The sequence below is a fragment of the Triticum aestivum genome, chromosome 5D (genome assembly GCF_018294505.1).
Source record: "Triticum aestivum cultivar Chinese Spring chromosome 5D, IWGSC CS RefSeq v2.1, whole genome shotgun sequence".
NCBI classification, from domain to species: Eukaryota; Viridiplantae; Streptophyta; class Magnoliopsida; order Poales; family Poaceae; genus Triticum; species Triticum aestivum.
The window spans coordinates 173468645-173492548 of record NC_057808.1 but is presented as its reverse complement, the minus strand read 5'-3'; positions in this window follow the sequence as shown (position 1 = coordinate 173492548).

Sequence of the window (23904 nt, the reverse complement as noted above, 5' to 3'; positions counted from 1 at the left end):
GGAAGATTTGAAGAGGTACCTCTCCTCCATGCTAATACTAGTCGCGCCTAAACCACGAGAGCCATTGCTGCTGTACTTAGCAGTAACGAATCAAGTGGTCAGTGATGCGCTGGTGGCGCAGAGGGAACCGGAGGGAGAAGCAGCAGTTGCAGCAGAGCCATCGGATGGTGGGCCGGGGTCTTCCTCGGCAAAGCCTGACGCCGGCAAACCAGAACCCCCGGCAAGGCCTGGACCCGGCGAGGCAGAGCCTGAGCGGATGGGCGAAGTAGGACAAAAGAAGAAGATGGTGCAGCACCTAGTGTATTTTGTCAGTTCCCTCTTGCAGGGGGCTAGGTCAAGATGTTCTGGAATGCACAAGCTGCTTTTTGGCCTTCTCATGGCCTCGAGAAAGCTGCGCCACTATTTCCAAGTGCATGAGATCACCGTCGTCACCCGCCTCCCTTTACAACGGATTTTGCACAACCCAGATGCGACAGGGAGGATTGTGGAGTGGGCATTGGAGCTGTCGAGGTTTGGCCTCAGGTTTGAAAGTACTTCAATGATCAAGAGCTGAGCTTTGGCAGAGTTCATAGCAGAGTGGACCGCAATGCCCGACGCGGAGATTCAAGAGAGCGCCCTTCCCGGCAAGGAGACGAGCAGTGAGTGGATTATGTACTTTGACGGAGCTTTCTCACTCCAAAGTGCTGGTGCTGGCGTGCTACTCGTCGCACCCATCAGAGAGCACCTCAAGTACGTAATCCAGATGCACATCCCCCGGGAAAAATCAATGAACAATATGGCGGAGTACGTGGGGTTGCTTGTCGGTCTCAGGATCGCGGCAGAACTTGGAATCAAGAAGCTCATCATCAGGGGTGATTCGCAGCTCGTCGTCAAGCAAGTCAACAAGGATTACCAGAGCCCGTCGATGGAGGCCTATGTGAATGAAGTGAGGAAGTTGAAGAACGTTTCGACGGCCTACAGGCAGAACATGTTCCCCGAGCAGAGAACAGCATTGCCGATGACCTGTCGAAACACGCTACCCTCAAGTTGCCTGTGGAGCCAGGTACCTTTGTACTTCAGTTAATACAACCATCCGTAGAGCCATCAGGAGGGCAGAACAAGCAAAGGAAGACAAGCTCCAGCAAGTACCTTCCTGCCGAGCTCCCAGGAGCCCCTGGCAAGGAGGTTGCCGGGTACTCCAAGCTTGCCGAGGGGCAACTACCTTCGACGGGGCCCCAGGCCCTGTTCATAGAGGCAGCTGCCCCTGCGGTCGAAGATGTGCCTTTGGTCATTGCCGCTGAGCCACAGGCTCCAGCATGGGCGCAGCCCACCGTCCGTTTCCTCCAAACAGGAGAGCTCCCTCAGGAGCAGGAAGAAGCAAAGAAAGTAGCCCGTCGGTCAAACATGTACCAGTTTGTGGATGATACCCTGTACAGAAGGAGGCCAAACGGAGTCAGGCTGAAGTGCATTCCTCGAGAGGACAGACTAGAGCTGTTGTCAGAGATACATGGAGGTATGTGTGGCTCCCACATAGGGTCAAGGGCCCTTGGCGGCAAGGCATTCCGGCAAGATTTCTTCTGGCCCACAGCCCTCCAGGATGTAGCTGCGCTAGTAACCAAGTGTGAAGCGTGTCAGTTCCATTCGAAGAAGCTTCATCAACCAGCTCAAGCCCTTCAAACAATCCCTTTCTCCTGGCCATTTTCGGTCTGGGGGCTCGACATACTGGGCCCCTTCCCCCGTGCTGTCGGGGGCTTTGAGTACTTGTACATCACAATCGACAAGTTCACAAAGTGGCCCGAAGTGGAGGCAGTGAGGAAGGTGACAGCACAGTCAGCCGTCAAGTTCTTCAAGGGGCTAGTTTGTCGTTTTGGTGTGCCAAACAAGATCATCACCGACAACGGCACGCAGTTCACAAGCCGCACCTTCATGCAATACATCCAGGACCTCGGTAGCAAGGTCTGTTTCGCTTCGGTGGCACACCCACGGAGCAACGGACAGACGAAGAGGGCAAATGCTGAAGTATTGCGAGGCCTGAGGACAAAGACTTTTGACAGGCTGCACAAGTGTGGAAGGCACTGGATTGATGAGTTGCTGACGGTTCTTTGGTCGATCAGAACGACGCCAAATCGAGCCACTGCCAGACATCCTTTGCCCAGTATACGGGGCAGAAGCAGTTCTCCCCACGGAACTCATATACGGGTCACCACGAGTGCTCGCTTATGACGAGCTTGCGCAAGAGCAGTTGCGGCAAGATGACTCGACACTCCTTGAGGAAGATCGTCTTCGGGCAGCTGTGCGAGCTGCATGCTACCAGCAGGCCTTGCACCGCTACCATAGCCGCAAGGTTCATGCCCGAAGTCTTGAGGAAGGTGACCTTGTTCTTCGGTGCATTCAGTCGGCCAAGAATTCCAACAAGTTGACGCCGAAGTGGGAAGGCCCTTATCGGGTAATACGAGTCACCAGGCTTGGCGCAGTCCGCCTGGAGACCGAAGATGGTGTCCCAGTGAGCAACTCCTGGAACATCGAACATCTTCGTAAGTTTTACCCATGAGGCGTGGTTGCCGGGCTTCCTGGCAAGCCACCTTTTGTACAAGCCTTGCCGACAAGGCATGTAACCCTTTGTACAAAGCCAGGCGCAGACCCTGAGCATAAATAAATGAAGCGCTGGAGCCCTAAGTTTTAGCATGCATGCTAGGTTAAGTCTCTCTTTGGTAGGGTTGATAGTGCCCGGCAGCAACTAACCCCTAGCGTACAGGTCGGGTGTGTGTCTTTCCATCCTTTCCAGTCTTTTCTTTGGTTCGCAGGCTGCACAGGCGTTTCTGCTAAGCCATTTAAGGGCAGGGAGACGGATTGACATCCCCGACACCGGCAAGCCATTGCCGGGGGGCTGCAGATTCAAGCACTCGACCACGGCAAGCCAAGGTTGCCGTGGGCTGCAGATCCGGATAAGTCCTTTATCCCCTGTTATGCATTTTCGTATGGAATTGGGACGTATGAAGCCTCGTTTATTCCTGGGCCACCGTGCTCCCCCTTTCCTGTGCCCAAGAACTATTCCCTGGGCTAGAACTTGGTTGTAGTTGCGGTGACATGGAAGCAAACGAAGGGCCTAACCCTACTTCGCCCTACCTCCGCTGAGAGCGTGAGTATGGTCGTGAATGAAGTGAGGGGACGACAAGGCCTGTTGCCGGGCGACAATGTTTATCTTAAAAATAACAAGGATTCATTCCTTGGCATGGGCCTCGCTCACGCACAAAGAACCCTGCAAGCACCCTTTTTCATTAATATGTTCCAAACAGGTATAGTTCATACGGAATGCAAACATGAGCAAGGGGATTACAAGGTTTAAATCTAACAAGTGCCCGCAGGCTTAAAAACTAAAAAAGATAAGTGCCCCGTGATCCCCGTTCTTGCCCCTTTCCTCCCGGGTGCGGCAGGTGAAGGCAAAAAGGAGGCGACGGGGAACGCGCCGATGGAGAGCTTGATGAGGAAGACCCTCGGCAGGGCGCGTGGCCGAGGGAGGAGGGCGACGCAGTCAGTCTGAGTCGGAGTCGGCGTCCTCCCGCTTGACACCCTCGTCGTCGCTGTCGCTATCCTCCTCGTCACTCCCGCTTGAGGAGGAGTCTTCATCATCGAAGGAGCTCTCCACGCAACACCTTAGGTGAGTTCCCAGGTGCCCAAAGACCTTGACGGAGAGCAGGCCGTTCTCCATTAATTTGAAGTGGAGAATGAGCCCCTCCGACAGGCTGTGGGCACGAGCGAAGGTCTTCCATCCGCGACGAAGATACATGACATGAGGGGCGGGGAAGTCGACGTCGACCCGCATGCTGCCATTCCCGCAGCCCCTCGTATGCAACCTCAGAGCTTGTGGCGGGTCAAGCTCCATCTCCCGAGCGAATGGAGTAGGGAGACGAAGACGACGGCACACTGGCCGGTGCAGCCTGATGACGAACTCGCGGGGCTGGTCTCCGATGTGGCCCTCCATTGGGGGAGGGGCCGCTGGCAGAGGCGAGGCCGGTGGGCCGCCCCGTCCTCCTCTTCCCCGAGTGCCACGGCGGCCTCGGCCTCGCCCCTCCCCCTTCCTCTCACGGCCGGCTCCGCCGCCACGAGCTCTTGGGAAGTAGGGGCGCGCTGTCGAGCAGAGACCCTCGTCGCCGCCATCAGAGTGCCGGCACGCCCTCTCACCATAGCAGAAGGAAGGAGGGAGCCAAGGTAGAAGGAGATGAATGATGAAAGATTGGGGGGTGCCATCCCTGGCCCCTTCTTATAAAGGGGCGGGGCTGGGGCTCGGTCCCCCCACTTAACCAATCCAGCCACTAGGGGCGCAGGGAATCAACAACGACCCGCTGCTCCAACCAGCGATGACCTGGTTCCCCGCCTCATCATTTAAGGCCCGTGCCCCCACGTCCACCGCCTACCATCTTCGAGGCATGGGGGACACGTGGTGAGCAAGCTGAAATCAAGGAGACGAATGAGGCGACCGTTTTCCACCCCGTGACCATGGGGCACAGGCGCCTTGAAGGCCACGACTCGAGTCCACTTAGTAAATGAGCCGCGCACCTGCGCTTTCCTCTTTTTTATGGGGAAGGCACGAGCTGCCTCTTTACTACGATGTGACGCATAAGGGCAGCAACCGCCCCACGCATGACCCCCACGTCGCGCATTCAACGTGGGTCGTGGGGAAGCGCAACGAGCGAGGGAGTTACTGTGGTAAGAACTCTGCCACACGCGCGCCCGCGCACTGTTCTGGGCCTGGCCCAATAATGCCCCGCGCTTATATGTGGCCCAGGCCCGGGGGCTCCTGTCGGCGTACAAAAGTAGGGTCCCTTTTAGCACCCCTTTACTTGTGCGCGGGCAGTCGCAGCCCCACGCCCGTGGCCACGCTTGGCGGGGCAGAGGAAGCAAAGGCACAAGACAACCAGAGCAACGCCAAGCCGGAAACACAAAGAGCAGAAGGGCCAGATGGACTCCCCCGGCAAGGCCCTTGCCAGGGTGGCCTCCACAGCCCCGGCAAGAGCCTTGCCGGGGCAACTTGCCCAACGTCATGTCACGACCGGTTTTTCAATAAAATAATTATTGAGAGACCAATCCCTTTTACGGACCAGCGAGGAAGAATTCCTTCTCACTGGTAGACAATATCTTGGTCATAGAAGAAAAATACCAGGGATACTAAATATAATACAAGGTTGAGCAGAGACTGCCCAACAATTTATTACATGCACGCCGCTAAAACAAGACAGCGGATAGGGTGGCAAACTACTAACTCACGATAATAACGGTGGTGGAAATATCATCGCGAAACGAGTGATATGATTCCAGAAGACTACAACTCCTCGAGCGTCGGAGTGAGGCTCGAGAAGACTTATTGCGGGTGGCGGAAGCGTATACAATACAAGTGACCAATATCCGGGATCGCGCAGGACTGACTGGGACTCCTCTAGGCATCGGACGCGCTATCAAACTCTTCATCCAAGAGATCGCCTTCGTCAACATCTGGCCAAATCAACAAGCCAGGTGAGTACTATGAAAGTACTCGCAAGACAGTTCGGACATAAGATATAACGAATGCAACATGAAGCATATGAACAAGTTAACCAGTGCGATCAGACATAGAGATAATAAATACTGGGTGCCAAGCGAGGGTCTGAATGACGCCTCGAGCGGAAAATGCAGAATAATAATACAGGTGCCAAACGAGTGTCTGAAAGACTCCTCGAGAGGGAAAATGCAGAATAATAATGCGGGTGCCAAACGAGTGTCTGAAAGACTCCTCGAGAGGAAAATGCAGAATAATAATGCGGGTGCCAAACGAGTGTCTGAAAGACTCCTCGAGAGGAAAATGCAGAATAATAATGCGGGTGCCAAACGAGTGTTTGAAAGACTCCTCGAGAGGAAAATGCAGAATAATAATGCCACAGTCGGGCGTCGGGGCGACACCACATAAAGGGCTTATAACAGAAAATAAAGACAGTGCATGCCGCAGTCGGACTTCTGAGCGACATCACATAAAGGGCTTATATTTAAAGTAAGAAACACGTACACGCCACAGTCGGACGTCTGCGCGACGTCACATAAAGGGCTTATATCATAGCTCAATAATACAATCGTTCGGAAACATAAATTATCACAAGCATGCGACGAATATAAAGTTAGTCCATCCACAGGAGTAACAATAAAACTGGATTTACCACTAGAGCTTGTTCACCGGGGACAAGTTTTTCACACGAATAGATATGGATATAATGTTTACACTACTGATCATGGATACGATGATTTGGAAAGAATTGACTCTGAAGAGTTTGTACTTAACCACAGCCAACGGATTTCAGTAGTCACGGGGACTAGTTCCGTCTATGGTGTTTTGGAAGAAACACGTCTAACCAGTACACACCCAATTCAATCATCCGAAGCCAGGGATCACCCTCGGCGACGTTCAAGAAAAACCTTGAGACGGGGAGGCTACAACCTCGCGTAGCATGGGATCAAATTTCTATACGCGCGCTCTAAGGGGGTGCCCCCCTCTCGGTCCCAACCGGAAACACCCATGCCCCCTGACCGGATGACTGGCTTTAATCCTGGGCCAAGGTACCATCATCCCGGCCTCTCTGTTTGGTGTGTACACGGAAAGAGGTTACCAACTTACTAAACCGCATCCTGGCAATGAGACATGTGGTAGCACGGAAAGGGGAAAGAACGATAACGTGGCTCCAACCACGTTAACGTCGGAGAAAGTCGGATGACGCAAGGCTGGTATGCTACAACAGTACCACCTTGCTACCCTTCATGTCACCACATGATTAGGCCATCTCTCATCAGCGATCATCGCGACTTTGGAACAACCGGGTCGTTGCCTTACAAGCAACGAGGTATTTACCGACACTCATATGCCACACACAAACTCTCACGTGAACATGTAAAACACCTGTCATATCAAATGTTCAAAACACGCTTGCCTGGTTCGGAGAAGTCGGAGTCTAGCTCGGCGAAGTTCGCGGCTCCGTCACCTCTCCCGGAACCTACGGCAATCACGAAACGGATACTAACGTGAAAACCAACACTTGCACAGACACTTTTCCAAATAATTTTCAAATAATCCCATAAAAAACTAGACAAAATTTGAAGATTGTCAGAAAAAGAATCACTCAAAAATCCCTTTTTATTAAAAAGTTATAAAGGTTTCTGTCCAGGGACTTATCTGTAATGAAACAGAAAAGTTCCAGGGTTTTAACTGAGAAAACAGAAAACGCTTCGGTTGGGAATGCGCAAGCGCAAAGGAGAAAATGTATTTTGCCCGAAGGCGCCAACAGAAAGCGGTTCGTGAATAAAAGAACAGAGGCTGACACGCGAGGTCCACATGTCAGGTTTGAAAAGCTCGCCGGCGCCCGAAGACTGCGGTGGACGCCGGCGTCGAACCACGGCGAGTTAGGAGAAACGGAGGGTACCAAGAGCTTCAGCGTCTTCTTCCGCGTCGGTGGGTGGTGGACTCGTCCAACGGGGAGCACCACGTCGACGGCGACACTATCTCCGGCGGACGGCGGCTCGGGTGAGGATGGGGAACTCCGGTGGAGGGCTGCAAACTACGAATTGAGGCGCGGGTCAGAATGAGTGATGCAAGGTGAAGCTACTGGCAAGAGAATGGAGGCGGAGGAGCGCACACGGGGGAGAATCGGGCTGGATCCCGTGGTGGGTCGCGGCGGCCGGAGTCGAGGAAGGAGACCTCCTCGGGGCTCTACCAGTGGCTAGGCTTGCTCTAGGGGGAGTGCAGGGATGGTGGGTGCTTGAGTTGAAGCTCGGGGCCTCTATTTATATGCAGATCGACGGGGTGGCCGTGAACGGAGAATCTCCGGCGAGCGATTACGGCGGAGCAGTGGATTGGCAGGTGGTTTGAGCGGCCAGGCAGCATCAGTGGAGGTTACTGGAGTCGTTTCACAGCTAAACGGAGATGGTCTTGGCATAATGGCGTCGGTCCACGGTGAGGTGACCGCACGGGCTCCACGGCGGCAGAGAGCGCGCTCCGCGCCCTACGGTTCACAACGAGAGCGGCAGCGTATTCGGGGGAGTGGAAGGCCACGCGGCGGGCTCCGGTGGTTTTGGGCGGCGCTGGGTGGCGTCGTCGGCGCCGTGTCTCCCGCTGGCACCCGCAAAGCCGCCGCCGGCGTCGGTCACGGGGCGGCGCACCTTCTGCTGCTCGTCGCCGACGCCCGCAAGGCGCCAGGCGTTCGTGCGGTGCAGGAACAAGAGGGCGGGGACGAGGAGCAAGGCGACGCAGTGGTACTGGCGAGATCGATGCCCTTCTCTGAAGAAAACGACAGCAAGCCACTGCAGTGTTCTCTGAACTTTCTGAACTTGACATAGACAGTGCACTGCAGGTGTTCGACAGAAGGTTTTGGCTATGAGATAAATTTTTCTGGAGCTGTAACTTGGTGAGATGACCACTCAAAGCACCCAGGGGCTGCCTGATTTTACTTGGAATTTTTGGAGAAGGTTTTGAATGAATTTCACCAAATTTGTCAAATCTGGTCCAAACTTGCAGCAGGTGTAGTTTGAAAATTTTGAACTGAAGACCAGTGGATCTTCATGGTTCTAGGTTGAGGGTTCAAAGGACTAGGAGGGGAAGAAGGTTTGGTGGCAAAAATCAAGACAGAAAGTGGAGTCCCTTTGTAAATCTCCAAGTGCTAGAAAAGAAGGCAGAAATTTATTTGAATAGAATTTGAATGGAAATAATCACATGGGGAGGTTCAACTTGCTGGATTTGATGCAAACCATGATCCAAAGGTGAGGAAGTGGTTAGGAGAGAGGATTTGCACTAATGCCATGGCAAGAAGGAATTGTTGAAAGTGGCAAAGGACTTTCCAAAAGCCATAGTGCAAATTCAAAAAGATTTTCAAAAGTTATTTTCCCAAATGAAAAACATTTTGTCTTGAGTCCAAATGAAAATCAAGAACTTCCAAGACCAAAGGCAGATCTTGGGTGAATCCAAACAAAACTTTTGCCATAAAGAAAAATATATGAGAGGGAGAGTTCTCTTGAAGAAAAATTTAAATCACTCCCCTCAAGTCAAATAAAATCTTTTAAAAAATCCAAATAAAAACTTGGGTGTCACAACACCTACCCCCTTAGGAAAAATCTCGTCCTCGAGATTTCTGCTGATCCTCAAATAGATATGGATACTCTGCTCGAAGGAAATCCTCCCTTTCCCATGTAGCTTCATCCTCAGTGTGGTTGCTCCACTGAACCCTGAAAAACTTTGTCGTTTTCTGATGGGTCCTCCGTTCAGACTCTTCTAAAATCTTTACTGGTCTTTCTCTGTAGGTGAGATCTGGTTGCATATCAATGTCCTCATGAGGTACATGTTTTTCTGGGTTGCTCACACATTTTCTTAACTGTGAGACGTGGAACACGTCATGGACGTCTGACAGCTCCTTGGGGAGGTCTAGTTGGTAGGCCACTGTGCCTCTTCGTGCCTTTACACAAAATGGTCCAATAAATCTTGGGGCTAGCTTCCCCTTTATTTTGAACCGTTGCAGACCCCTCATAGGAGATACTCGGAGGTATACGGAATCACCGGGTTCAAAGCTGACCTCACGGTGCTTCTAATCATAGTAGCTCTTTTGGCGGCTCTGTGCTGTCTTGAGTCTGTCCCGGATTTGTTTAACTTTCTCCTCGGCCTCTTTAAGCATATCTGGGCCGAAGTTACGGCTGTCACCTGTCTCTGACCAATTCAATGGGGTATGACACCTTCGTCCGTACAATGCTTCAAAGGGTGCCATTTGCAAGCTGGCTTGGTAACTGTTGTTGTAAGCAAATTCGGCATACGGCAAACTCTCTTCCCAACTGGATCCATAGGTGAGCACACAGGCTCTTAGCATATCCTCTAGGATCTGGTTCACACGTTCCGTCTGTCCATCAGTCTGAGGGTGGTATGCTGTACTGAAAGCTAGTTGCGTGCCCAGAGCTTGTTGTAGGTGATCCCAAAATTTGGAGACGAATTGTGTGCCCCGGTCTGATATTATAGTCCTTGGGACTCCGTGCAAACAAACTATACGAGATAGATAAAGTTTTGCCAGTCTTTGGGTGGAGTAGGTAGTCTTCACGGGAATGAAATGAGCAACCTTGGTTAGTCGGTCTGTGATGACCCATATGGCGTCATTCCCACGTTGTGATCGGGGTAATCCGACGATGAAATCCATTCCTATTTCATCCCATTTCCACTCTGGTATCCTGTTTGGTTGGAGTAGCCCTGCTGGCTTTTGATGCTCGGCCTTGATGCGCTGACACGAATCGCAACAAGCAATGAATGTGGCTATATCTCTTTTCATACCGTGCCACCAAAATCTTTCCTGAATGTCCTTGTACATTTTGGTTCCTCCAGGATGAATCGAGTATGGAGCGGTGTGGCTCTCTGTCAAGATCTGTTGCTTGAGTTCCTCAATGTTAGGTACGCAAAGTCTGTCTCGGTACCATAATGTTCCTTCACTGTCGGTGACGAACTCGGAAGTCTTACGAAGATTCATTTTCTTCTTTATGCCTTCGATGCTAGGATGTCCCTACTGAGCCTTCTTGATTTGTTCCACCAGGGTGGGTTGTACCTCCAGGTTCGATACGGTGCCTTCAGAGACTAACATCATGTTGAGCCTAGCGAACTCTCGCTGAAACTCAGGCCTCAAATTTTGCGGACCGTCATTGTCCGGGCTGGGGTTTCGACTAAGAGCATCGGCCACTACATTAGCTTTCCCTGGATGGTAGTGAATACCGGCGTCATAGTCCTTGACCAGTTCCAACCAGCGTCGTTGGCGTAAATTCAGCTCTGGCTGTGTGAAAATATATTTGAGGCTCTTATGGTCTGTATATATTTCACAGCGATTTCCCAACAGAAAGTGCCTCCACTCCTTGAGTGCATGTATGACTGCTGCTAGCTCCAGGTCATGTGTTGGGTAATTTTCCTCATGTTTTCGCAGCTGCCTGGAGGCATATGCGACAACCTTGCCATCCTGCATTAGCACGCATCCGAGACCTTTTCGGGACGCATCACAATACACTTCAAAGCTCTTGTGTATGTCTGGCACAGTTAAGACTGGTGCGGTTGTCAGCTTCTTCTTGAGTTCTTGGAAGCTCTGCTCGCATGCTTCCGTCCATACAAATTTCTTGTCCTTCTTGAGTAACTGTGTTATAGGTTTCGCCACAGTGGAGAACCCTTCAATAAATCTTCTGTAATACCCGGCCATTCCCAGAAAACTCCGCACATCAGTAACATTGGCGGGTGGCTTCTAGCCCAGTATGGCCTTGACTTTTTCTGGGTCTACGGCCACGCCTTCTTGGTTTAGTATATGGCCCAAGAAACCAACTTGTCTTAGCCAAAATTCGCACTTGCTAAATTTGGCGTACAACTGATGTTTCCTCAATTCTCCTAAAACAATTCTGAGGTGTTCAGCATGCTCTTTTGGTGTCCTCGAGTAAACCAGAATGTCGTCAATGAATACCTCCACAAATTTGTCCATGAATTTCATGAATACCTTGTTCATGAGGTGGACGAAATATGCGGGGGCGTTCGTTAGTCCAAAAGGCATCACTGTGAACTCGTATAACCCATATCTGGAAGTGAAAGCTGTCTTGGGAATATCTTCTGTCCATACCTTCAGTTGATGGTATCCCGATCTCAAATCAATCTTTGAAAATACCTTGGCTTGTGCGAGCTGGTCAAACAAATCATTGATCCGTGGCATCGGATATTTGTTTTTGATGGTGACCATATTGAGGGCTTGATAGTCTATGCACAGCCTCAGTGTCCCATCCTTCTTCTTGGCGAATAACACGGGCGAACCCCATGGTGAGGAGCTGGCTCGTATAAACCCTTTGTCCAATAATTCTTTTATCTGCTTCTTCAACTCCACCAATTCTGAGGGTGCCATTCTATAAGGCTTCTTATAGATGGGAGCGGTGCCAGGTGCTAGTTCGATGCTGAATTTGATCTCTCGGTCTGGTGGCATGCCTGGTAGTTCTTCAGGGAACACATCAGGGAACTCGCATACCACTGGAACCTTCCTTAGTTCTGCAATGTCCATTTTGTTCAGCTTTGGCTGCTGTGATCGTGGCCTTTCTTGAGCGGAAACTCTTATAGTCTTGCCGTGATGGTGAGTGAGAATCACTGTTCGATTGAAGCAGTCGATGAATCCTTTGTTGGTGGTTAACCAGTCCATCCCTAAAATGACATCCAGTCCTTTACTTTCCAACACGATGAGATTCGCGTGGAATTGTAGTCCTTCGAACTCAATGACCACTCCTTGGTAGTAACCTTGAGCGATTTGCTTATTTCCGGGGGACTTGATGATCATAGATTTTTCCAAGGGAAGTATCGGAAAACCGTGTTGCGAAACAAAACTAAACGAACGAATGGGAAGCTCCAGAATCAAACAAAACCGTGGCAGGTACTGTGTTGACAGGGAACGTACTGAGCACGATGTCTGGGGCATTCTGCGCTTCTTCCCTGGTCACATGGTTCAGGTGACCCTTCCTGTGGTTGTTGCTGGGATTGAAGTTGTTGCGCTTGGGGCTGGATTGTTTCCACCAATGTTCGGCTTGGGTGCCGAGTCTCTTGGCTTCGGGCACTGTTTAGCATAATGCCCTTGTTGACCACATGCATAGCAGGTGACCCCTGGACGGTATGTGAACTCCTTGTCCCTAGCATGAAATTGTCCGATGGGCCTTGGCTCAGTAGTCGTGGATCTCCTTGTGTCTGTCCTTGGGACCTCAGTTTTGCCTCGGTTGCTGCGGGCAAGAGTCGTCTTGTCCCTCTTCCGCTTACGGATATCTTCCAGACTACGGTGCTCATTCTCCAAGGTGATGGCCTTGTCCACCAGCGTCTTAAAATCCGGAAAGGTGTGTACAATCAGTTGGCATCTCAGTGCTGGTGCCAGGCCGTCCAGGAATTTTTCCATCTTTTTGCTTTCTGTCATGTGCTCGTCGTAGGCATAACGAGACAGCTGAGTGAACTGACCATTGTACTCTGTCACTGACATGCCTCTTTGCTTCAGGTCATCAAACTCTCTCTTCTTGATCTTTAGGATGCTCCTGGGGATGTGTGCCCCACGGAAGCCTTCCTTGAACTCTTCCCAGGTGATGTTGTGTTCCCTGGGATGCATGTGTAGGAAGTTTTCCCACCATGCTGCGGCTGCTCCAGTAAGATAGTGTGGTGCATAAAGCACCTTCTCATGATCGGAGCACTGAGCAATAATCAGTTTCCTTTCAATCTCACGAAGCCAATCATCGGCTTCCAGCGGTCTGTCGGTGTGAGCAAAAGTTGAGGGGCGAGTCTTTTGTAACTCAGATAACTTGGAATGGGGTTGATAGGGTTCACGGTGGTTTCCCATGTTGATGACATGGTTCATCATCTCTTGGTGCTGTTGCTGGCTTTGCTCGAAGAGACGGCATACTTGAGACAGTGCTGCTTCGCTGTCTTGTTGGCTGGACTGACCCTGAATGAAATTGTTGCTGGTCTGTGTCCCGTAAACCTCTTCTGGCTGATTGGGCATGGAGCGAGTCCACGAGCGAGACATTTTTCCAGTCTGGGGTATTATTTGCAAAACCCATGAGAAAAATTGTGTAGCACAAAAAATCTCGCAAAGGCAATAATCAAAAGGCTTCAAGGTTTTCAAAGAAACACAAATGATTTTTCATGGAGAAGAAGTGCTTAACATAAATCTTACATGCGAAAAGCAAACACAAGATATAGCACTCAGGATGCGCGTACACAATCCTGACATGTTATTAAAAACTAGCGTACTACTCCGGAAGGCAGCAAACACACCAATACAAACTAGCGTACAGATAAAACAACACATCATACAAGCAGGCATAACACGCGGCTACTCGGTGCTCTCAGTCGGAGATGGTGAAGATCTCCTTCCCCTTGCCGATGGCAAGGCTCAGCGGTCCAGGAGAGTCAACCTCCTCCTCTCTAGCTGGCTCCTGGCGCGTGACGCTGCGCTGCGGTGATGGTGCGGGGGCGACTGGTGGTAGAGCGCGTGCGGCAGGCGGTGCGGCTCTGACTGGAGTAGGAGCGATGACTCGGTCGAACTCCTCAGTGGTAGGCAGACGGCGAGCAGTGGCCAAAACGGCCGGTGCATACGAGGCTGAAGACGAGACGAATGTCAGGGGCGGCGCCGTGTGGAGAAGCTCCTTCCTGCTGGCAGGACCGCCCCGGACTAAGTCCATGCGGGCAGCCACAAGATCATCTACGAGGTTGTCGAAAGACTCCTCCAGAGCCTTGTGATACTCCACAACCATCTCGATGGCTTCATCTCGTTCTCCCCGATGGCAGGCGAACGCATAGTGGCTGGTGTATGGCACATGGCATGGGAGGAAGCGGTAGCGACGAGTCTTCATCGTAGGAAGGATGTCCCGAAGGCGAGCTATCGCCTCACGGGCAGCCATCTGCATGGCATGCCTCTCCGTAGGCATGGCCCTTCCCACAAAACGGAAGTGGCGAGCAGCAGATCGTCCTCCCTTGAACTGCACCACAGCTTGGTGCATAGACACGTCGTCACTGAGCTTGTGCTGATAGAGTGTGAACTCCGGGCGAGCTGCTGGCCCGATCGCGAGCTTGGTGATGGAGACGAGGAGCTTGACAAACCCCTCGGGCACGTTGGTGAACACTCGATTCTCACAGCTGCTGCCAGCCATCTACAAAAGTAGGCAAAAATTCTGAGTAGTCATGTCATAAATTTATGATGACCAACAGAAAATAGCTACAATTGCAAAATGCTGAAAAAGCACAAAAGATGCTAATAACCGATTAGCGATCGCACCTAGTGGCTTCCTACAGTCAGCCTGGCTCTGATACCAAGCTTGTCACGACCGGTTTTTCAATAAAATAATTATTGAGAGACCAATCCCTTTTACGGACCAGCGAGGAAGAATTCCTTCTCACTAGTAGACAATATCTTGGTCACAGAAGAAAAATACCAGGGGTACTAAATATAATACAAGGTTGAGCAGAGACTGCCCAACAATTTATTACATGCACGCCGCTAAAACAAGACGGCGGATAGGGTGGCAAACTACTAACTCACGATAATAACGGTGGTGGAAATATCATCGCGAAGCGAGTGATATGATTCCAGAAGACTACAACTCCTCGAGCGTCGGAGTGAGGCTCGAGAAGACTTATTGCGGGTGGCGGAAGCGTATACAATACAAGTGACCAATATCCGGGATCGCGCAGGACTGACTGGGACTCCTCTAGGCATCGGACGCGCTATCAAACTCTTCATCCAAGAGATCGCCTTCGTCAACATCTGGCCAAATCAACAAGCCAGGTGAGTACTATGAAAGTACTCGCAAGACAGTTCGGACATAAGATATAACGAATGCAACATGAAGCATATGAACAAGTTAACCAGTGCGATCAGACATAGAGATAATAAATACTGGGTGCCAAGCGAGGGTCTGAATGACGCCTCGAGCGGAAAATGCGGAATAATAATACAGGTGCCAAACGAGTGTCTGAAAGACTCCTCGAGAGGGAAAATGCAGAATAATAATGCGGGTGCCAAACGAGTGTCTGAAAGACTCCTCGAGAGGAAAATGCAGAATAATAATGCGGGTGCCAAACGAGTGTCTGAAAGACTCCTCGAGAGGAAAATGCAGAATAATAATGCGGGTGCCAAACGAGTGTCTGAAAGACTCCTCGAGAGGGAAATGCAGAATAATAATGCCACAGTCGGGCGTCGGGGCGACACCACATAAAGGGCTTATAACAGAAAATAAAGACAGTGCATGCCGCAGTCGGACGTCTGAGCGACATCACATAAAGGGCTTATATTTAAAGTAAGAAACACGTACACGCCATAGTTGGACGTCTGCGCGACGTCACATAAAGGGCATATATCACAGCTCAATAATACAATCGTTCGGAAACATAAATTATCACAAGCATGCGACGAATATAAAGTTAGTCCATCCACAGGAGTAACAATAAAACTGGATTTACCACTAGAGCTTGTTCACCGGGGACAAGTTTTTCACACGGATAGATATGGATATAATGTTTACACTACTGATCATGGATACGATGATTTGGAAAGAATTGACTCTGCAGAGTTTGTACTTAACCACAGCCAACGGATTTCAGTAGTCGCGGGGACTAGTTCCGTCTACGGTGTTTTGGAAGAAACACGTCTAACCAGTACACACCCAATTCAACCATCCGAAGCCAGGGATCACCCACGGCGACGTTCAAGAAAAACCTTGAGACGGGGAGGCTACAACCTCGCGTAGCATGGGATCAAATTTCTATACGCGCGCTCTAAGGGGGTGCCCCCCCTCTCGGTCCCAACCGGAAACACCCATGCCCCCTGACCGGATGACTGGCTTTAATCCTGGGCCAAGGTACCATCATCCCGGCCTCTCTGTTTGGTGTGTACACGGAAAGAGGTTACCAACTTACTAAACCGCATCCTGGCAATGAGACATGTGGTAGCACGGAAAGGGGAAAGAACGGTAACGTGGCTCCAACCATGTTAACGTCGGAGAAAGTCGGATGACGCAAGGCTGGTATGCTACAACAGTACCACCTTGCTGCCCTTCATGTCACCACATGATTAGGCCATCTCTCATCAGCGATCATCGCGACTTTGGAACAACCGGGTCGTTGCCTTACAAGCAACGAGGTATTTACCGACACTCATATGCCACGCACAAACTCTCACATGAACATGTAAAACACCTGTCATATCAAATGTTCAAAACACGCTTGCCTGGTTCGGAGAAGTCGGAGTCTAGCTCGGCGAAGTTCGCGGCTCCATCACCTCTCCCGGAACCTACGGCAATCACGAAACGGATACTAACGTGAAAACCAACACTTGCACAGAAACTTTTCCAAATAATTTTCAAATAATCCCATAAAAAACTAGACAAAATTTGAAGATTGTCAGAAAAAGAATCACTCAAAAATCCCTTTTTATTAAAAAGTTATAAAGGTTTCTGTCCAGGGACTTATCTGTAATGAAACAGAAAAGTTCCAGGGTTTTAACTGAGAAAACAGAAAACGCTTCGGTTGGGAATGCGCAAGCGCAAAGGAGAAAACGTATTTTGCCCGAAGGCGCCAACAGAAAGCGGTTCGCGAATAAAAGAACAGAGGCTGACACGCGGGGTCCACATGTCAGGTTTGAAAAGCTCGCCGGCGCCCGAAGACTGCGGTGGACGCCGGCGTCGAACCACGGCGAGTTAGGAGAAACGGAGGGTACCAAGAGCTTCAGCGTCTTCTTCCGCGTCGGTGGGTGGTGGACTCATCCAACGGGGAGCACCACGTCGACGGCGACACTATCTCCGGCGGACGGCGGCTCGGGTGAGGATGGGGAACTCCGGTGGAGGGCTGCAAACTACGAATTGAGGGCGGGTCAGAACGAGTGATGCAAGGTGAAGCTATTGGCAAGAGAATGGAGGCGGAGGAGCGCACACGGGGGCGAATCGGGCTGGATCCCGTGGTGGGTCGCAGCGGCCGGAGTCGAGGAAGGAGACCTCCTCGGGGCTCTACCAGTGGCTAGGCTTGCTCTAGGGGGAGTGCAGGGATGGTGGGTGCTCGAGTTGAAGCTCGGGGCCTCTATTTATAGGCAAATCGACGGGGTGGCCGTGAACGGAGAATCTCCGGCGAGCGATTACGGCGGAGCAGTGGATTGGCAGGTGGTTTGAGCGGCCAGGCAGCATCAGTGGAGGTTACTGGAGTCGTTTCATAGCTAAACGGAGATGGTCTTGGCGTAATGGCGTCGGTCCACGGTGAGGTGACCGCACGGGCTCAACGGCGGCAGAGAGCGCGCTCCGTGCTCTGCGGTTCACGACGAGAGCGGCAGCGTATTCGGGGGAGTGGAAGGCCACACGGCGGGCTCCGGTGGTTTTGGGCGGCGCTGGGTGGCGTCGTCGGCGCCGTGTCTCCCGCTGGCGCCCGCAAAGCCGCCGCCGGCGTCGGTCACGGGGCGGCGCACCTTCTGCTGCTCGTCACCGACGCCCGCAAGGCGCCAGGCGTTCGTGCGGTGCAGGAACAAGAGGGCGGGGACGAGGAGCAAGGCGACGCAGTGGTACTGGCGAGATCGATGCCCTTCTCTGAAGAAAACGACAGCAAGCCACTGCAGTGTTCTCTGAACTTTCTGAACTTGACATAGACAGTGCACTGCAGGTGTTCGACAGAAGGTTTTGGCTATGAGATAAATTTTTCTGGAGCTGTAACTTGGTGAGATGACCACTCAAAGCACCCAGGGGCTGCCTGATTTTACTTGGAATTTTTGGAGAAGGTTTTGAATGAATTTCACCAAATTTGTCAAATCTGGTCCAAACTTGCAGCAGGTGTAGTTTGAAAATTTTGAACTGAAGACCAGTGGATCTTCATGGTTCTAGGTTGAGGGTTCAAAGGACTAGGAGGGGAAGAAGGTTTGGTGGCAAAAATCAAGACAGAAAGTGGAGTCCCTTTGTAAATCTCCAAGTGCTAGAAAAGAAGGCAGAAATTTATTTGAATAGAATTTGAATGGAAATAATCACATGGGGAGGTTCAACTTGCTGGATTTGATGCAAATCATGATCCAAAGGTGAGGAAGTGGTTAGGAGAGAGGATTTGCACTAATGCCATGGCAAGAAGGAATTGTTGAAAGTGGCAAAGGACTTTCCAAAAGCCATAGTGCAAATTCAAAGAGATTTTCAAAAGTTATTTTCCCAAATGAAAAACATTTTGTCTTGAGTCCAAATGAAAAGCAAGAACTTCCAAGACCAAAGGCAGATCTTGGGTGAATCCAAACAAAACTTTTGCCATAAAGAAAAATATATGAGAGGGAGAGTTCTCTTGAAGAAAAATTTAAATCACTCCCCTCAAGTCAAATAAAATCTTTTGAAAAATCCAAATAAAAACTTGGGTGTCACACGTCAGCAGGGCTGCCACCCTTGAGCCTGAGAGTTCCGATGCCCTCAAACCACATGGGAACCAAGGCTCGGGAAGCGCCTCCATGGTGGCATGCAGATCTTTGTCCTATGGTGCCAGAGGATAGACTCAACCACTGTATAGCTTTCCACCTCCTGTGTGCCATTGTGGCAGCCCCTTTGTCTATAAAATGAGGCCCGCGGCGTACTGAGGAAGGATTCTTACTTTTAGGACCCTGCACGCCTTGTAGCTAGTCCAAGAGCACCAGATAAACACAAACCAGCAGGAGTAGGGTATTACGCATCACTTGCGGCCCGAACCTGGATAATCCCCCTGCGTTGATCTCTCAATCCCGCTCTTTCCATAGCCCTGCGCCCGCCAACCATAGCAAAAGGGATCCCTCGTGATCCCGTAGGTGTCGTTTCCCCGACAATAGATTAACCCAATGTCACCTCGGGAATCCACAAGTTGAGTGCCATAACATACATCAAGTGAATCAATATGATACCCCATTGTCACCTGAAGTATTCATACCGCAAGACATACATCATGTGTTTTCATATCTGAACATTCAATCCGATAAGATAAAACTTCAAAGGGTAAAGATTCAATTCATCACAACAAGAGTATAGAGGGGAGAAACATCATATGATCCATCTATGTTAACAAAGCCCATCATATAGATCACAAGAGAGAGAGATTAAACACATAGCTACTGTTACAAACACTCAGCCCCGAGGGTGGACTACTCCCTCCTCATTGTGGTGGCCCCCGGGATGATGAAGATGGCGACCGGAGATGATTCCCCCCTCCGGCAAGGTGCCGGAAAGGGTCTAGATTGGTGTTCGGTGGCTACAGAGCGTTGTGGCAGCGGAACTTCTGATCTAGGTTAACCCAAAGGGTTTTGGAATATTTGTGAATTTATAGGGTAAAGAGGGGGTGCGGGAGGCCACCGAGGTGGGCATAACCCACCTGGGCGCGCCTGGGCCCCTAGGCGTGCCCTGGTGGGTTGTGCCCCCTCAGGACACCCCTAGGTGCTGCTCTGGCCATCCTGGGTGTTCTGGTCCATACAAAATCTCCGTGAAGTTCCGTTGCATTTGGACTCCGTTTGGTATTGATTTCCTGCTATGTAAAAAAGAAGCAAAAAGCAGCAACTGGCACTGGGCACTGGGTAAATAGGTTAGTCCCAAAAAATGATATAAAGTTGCTCTAAAATGATTGTAAAACATCCAAGAATGATAATATAATGGCATGAATACTTCATAAATTATATTTACGTTGGAGATGTATCATGCGTATATACATGATCATTGCCATAAATACATTATAACTATGCGCTTTTTTATCAATTGCCCAACAGTAATTTATGTACCCACCCTATGCTATTGTTTCGAGAGAGAAGCCTCTAGAGAAAACTATGGCCCTGGGGTCTAGTTTAATCATATTATAAAAAACAAAAATACCTTGCTGCAATTATTACTTTTATTTTGTTTTGCAATTTATCCATCTACCTATACAAGGTTGGATCCGTGCAAGTAATGAGTTCAAGGGGATTGACAACCCTCTTACCTGCGTTGGGTGCAAGTATTTGCTTTTGTGTGGGCATGTGTTGGTCACTAGGATTTGTTTGGTGCTCCTTCTAGTTCGATAAACCTTGATTGTCAACCACTACTATATTATTGCTTCACCCTTTCTCTTCGGGGAAAATCTCAACGCAACTCACAAGTAGCAGGCGCGCCCTATGACCTCGTGGCTTTCTCGTAGGCCATTTGGTCTCCTCCCAAACCTTCTAGGGTTTGGTTGGACATGTTTGATACTGATTTTCTAAAAAGCCAAAAACAAGGAAAAACTACAACTGGCACTGGGCACTGAGTTAATAGGTTAGTCCCATAAAATGATATAAAATAGCATAAAACTGCAAATAAAGCATCCAAGATTGATAATATAATAACATGAAATGATCAAAAACTATAGATACGATGGAGACGTATCAGATACTTCAATATCACTTTATATTATTGTGAACTTAATACAATGATGCTATTTGTTATTTGAACCATCATTCTCCATGTGATCAAAGTTTTGTTCTATTCTAGCATTCACACTCCAAAAACTATTCTTATTATCATCTACCTACTCGAGGACGACTAGGGATTAAGCGTGGGATGCTAATACGTCTCAAAGGCTAACATGTTAATCTAGTGCCTAACGCCAGTTTCCGTTTTCTATGAAAAAATCAGGAGAGAAAGTATGAAAATTTTAACCCACCTTGCGTGAAAGATAAACTCACTATTTTATTTCCGTACCTTGGAGGCGAAGTTGGAGAACCAAACTCATTTTTTTCGAAATTTTGATGATAAGAGAGATATATGAATTATTTCCAATCGCGACGGAACTTAGAATGCCAACACCCAGAAAACTGCCCCACCAAGATCCAATCTAAAGGAGAGCCCCCTCTCTCCTCGGAGGGCCAGTGAAGAAGAAGAAGGAGGAGGGGGCCTTCCCCTCTCCTTTGAAGGTGTCGGGACTCCACCACGGACATTTCTGCATCATCGTCACCAACAACTTCTCCCTCTCTTCTCATGGTGATCTGTGAGTACTACGTCCTCGGGGATGAGGGTATGTACAAGTAGCTATGTGTTCAATATCTCTTTCCCATGTCCTTGAAAGACTCCAATATTGATTGTATCATGAGCTTTATTAATATAGTTAGATCGTATGATGCTTCCTCCCCTTTTATTTTTTTGGTGAATTGAGTCTTGCTCTTTGAAGTTTCTTTATGTTGGATTGACTATTTTGGATTTGAGATTATGTGATGCATGTTTAGTAATTAACTTGCAGATACTCGTGGTGACATTGGGGTGACTATGCATAAAGGTTGAACAATAAGTATCATATGGTGTTGTCGTAGTACAATTTCTGGCACTATCCGTGGCACAATGGGGTGGTTCAACAAATTATGATTGGAAATACGACTTTGAGGTCATTCAATGTCAAGCGCACCTACATGATTTCATCCTCCTTTCTCCGGTAAATAGAGAAACTTTGGAGTGATTCTTTGCTGCACCTGTTAAGGGATTATCATGATGTTTAACTATGTTAAGGATGTTGACAGTTGGCACTAGTGAAAGTATGAACACTAGGCCTTGTTTCCAAGCATTGAGGCACCATTTTGTTCAATTTTGTTATGTGGTACCTTTATATTTTTATTTATTCAGATTATAAAAAGCTATTTCTACAATCCATATTACACATACATCACCATCTCTTTGCCGAACTAGTGCACCTATACAACTGACAATTGTATTAGGTGTGTTGGGGACACAAGAGACCACTTGTATTTTTTTAGTGTTGTTCGAGAGAGACCATCTTCATCCTACACCTCTTGTGTGTTGATAAACCGTAGGTCATCCAGTTGAAGAATATTTGCTGATGTTCAACAAAACTTTGCGCATGGAGGCCCAAAAAATTTACAAGAGTAAAGTTGTGTACTAGAGATTAGTCCCCTCTATATAGAAGGAAGGAAATGTTCCATCTTTGGCTTTGATAAGCCCAGAGGTATCCCCAAGTAAGTAAAAGGGAAGACGTCCTTATGGTAGTACAAGGTATTATTATCTAGTAGAAACACAGATCAAGGTTTTTTTTTCAAACAATGGCAACAATATGAGAGGATTGCAACAACATTTAATAGGACAAGGTTTCTTTCTAATAAATATCCAAAATAAATCTAAATCAAGTAGCATATATCTGGCACACGTCAAACTACAAAGTTATAAATGATCGAAATGTAGAATCTAGCTAGCCTTCAACAAATTATTCAACAAAAATTAATGCTCAGGCCAAAGCATTCAGTCGTCTCCTAGCAGTCCAAGAGGAACATTAACCACAATAGGTGTGGCCACCACTGTGCTGCTCATTTATTTCAGCGGCACAATCACCGATCATGCCCTGCAGAGTCACCGCCCTCACTGCGGTTTGATCGATGTTTAGGTTAATTTTGGAGTATCATTTCCAGTTATTACAAAAGAACTGGAGACCAAAGTAACAAGTAAATTAGTATTGGACAAGGTGAGAATCGATGCTCACCAAGTGTTCAGGTTGGGTAGGGCGGATGCAACAATAGAATTTCCAAAAGGATTTGGGCAGTTCTTGTGCACAAATGGGTGCAATACTTTAGCCTTCTCCTTTTCACATAATAATCAAAAAAAAATTGATTCAGTTGTGTTAAGTTTCATACCAACTATATGAAAACTCCTGCATTGTTAAATTTCAAAACCACAACAACAATTCTTTGCATGAGATTAAGTTACCTTCCGTAGAATCCTATTTTGCTCCATCAGCAACCTTGCCTGCGACAACCAAATCAAAGTTCTGGAAAACTACAAGCATTATTGACATAAGATGAGTTTAGTAAGATTTGCCTTATTTTTGAGCTCCACAATCAAGTTGGTTAGGAGATGGTTCTAAAAGAATTGTTCGTAATACTGTTAGTGACACTAAAATGAGCATCAAGATAACACAATTTCTACGTTAAGAGTTGGTTCTCAAAGAATTGATGGAAAAACCATTAGCTACACTCAAATGAGCATCAAGAGTTCTATAAGCTAATCGTGTTTACCTTTCTGGGTCTGATGTTCCTGAGGGCATTCATTATCTGCTGCTCAAGTTGTTGGAGTTCCCTCACTGTTAGGGAGTCAAGTTGCCCCCCCTTAAGATTCTTGATACATGCATGGCAAATAATAAGGAGACCCTTTTAGCAAATTTATGAGGTGCATAGGTTTAGCATTTCCCTTCCAAACTTAAGAGAATTGGAAGCCACATACAAAACAAAATTATTGATTCCCTAGTAAATAACCCAGCTACGATAAAAGTGTTCAATTTTTTGAAGTGACCCTAGTTTATAACTAACCAATGATTTAATTGATCTTTAACTCCCTATTAGCTCACTACTAAGACATGATAATTATACGGTATCTCAGAGAAGTGTTTATAGAAAAGATAAAATTCATGGACATACTATTTATACT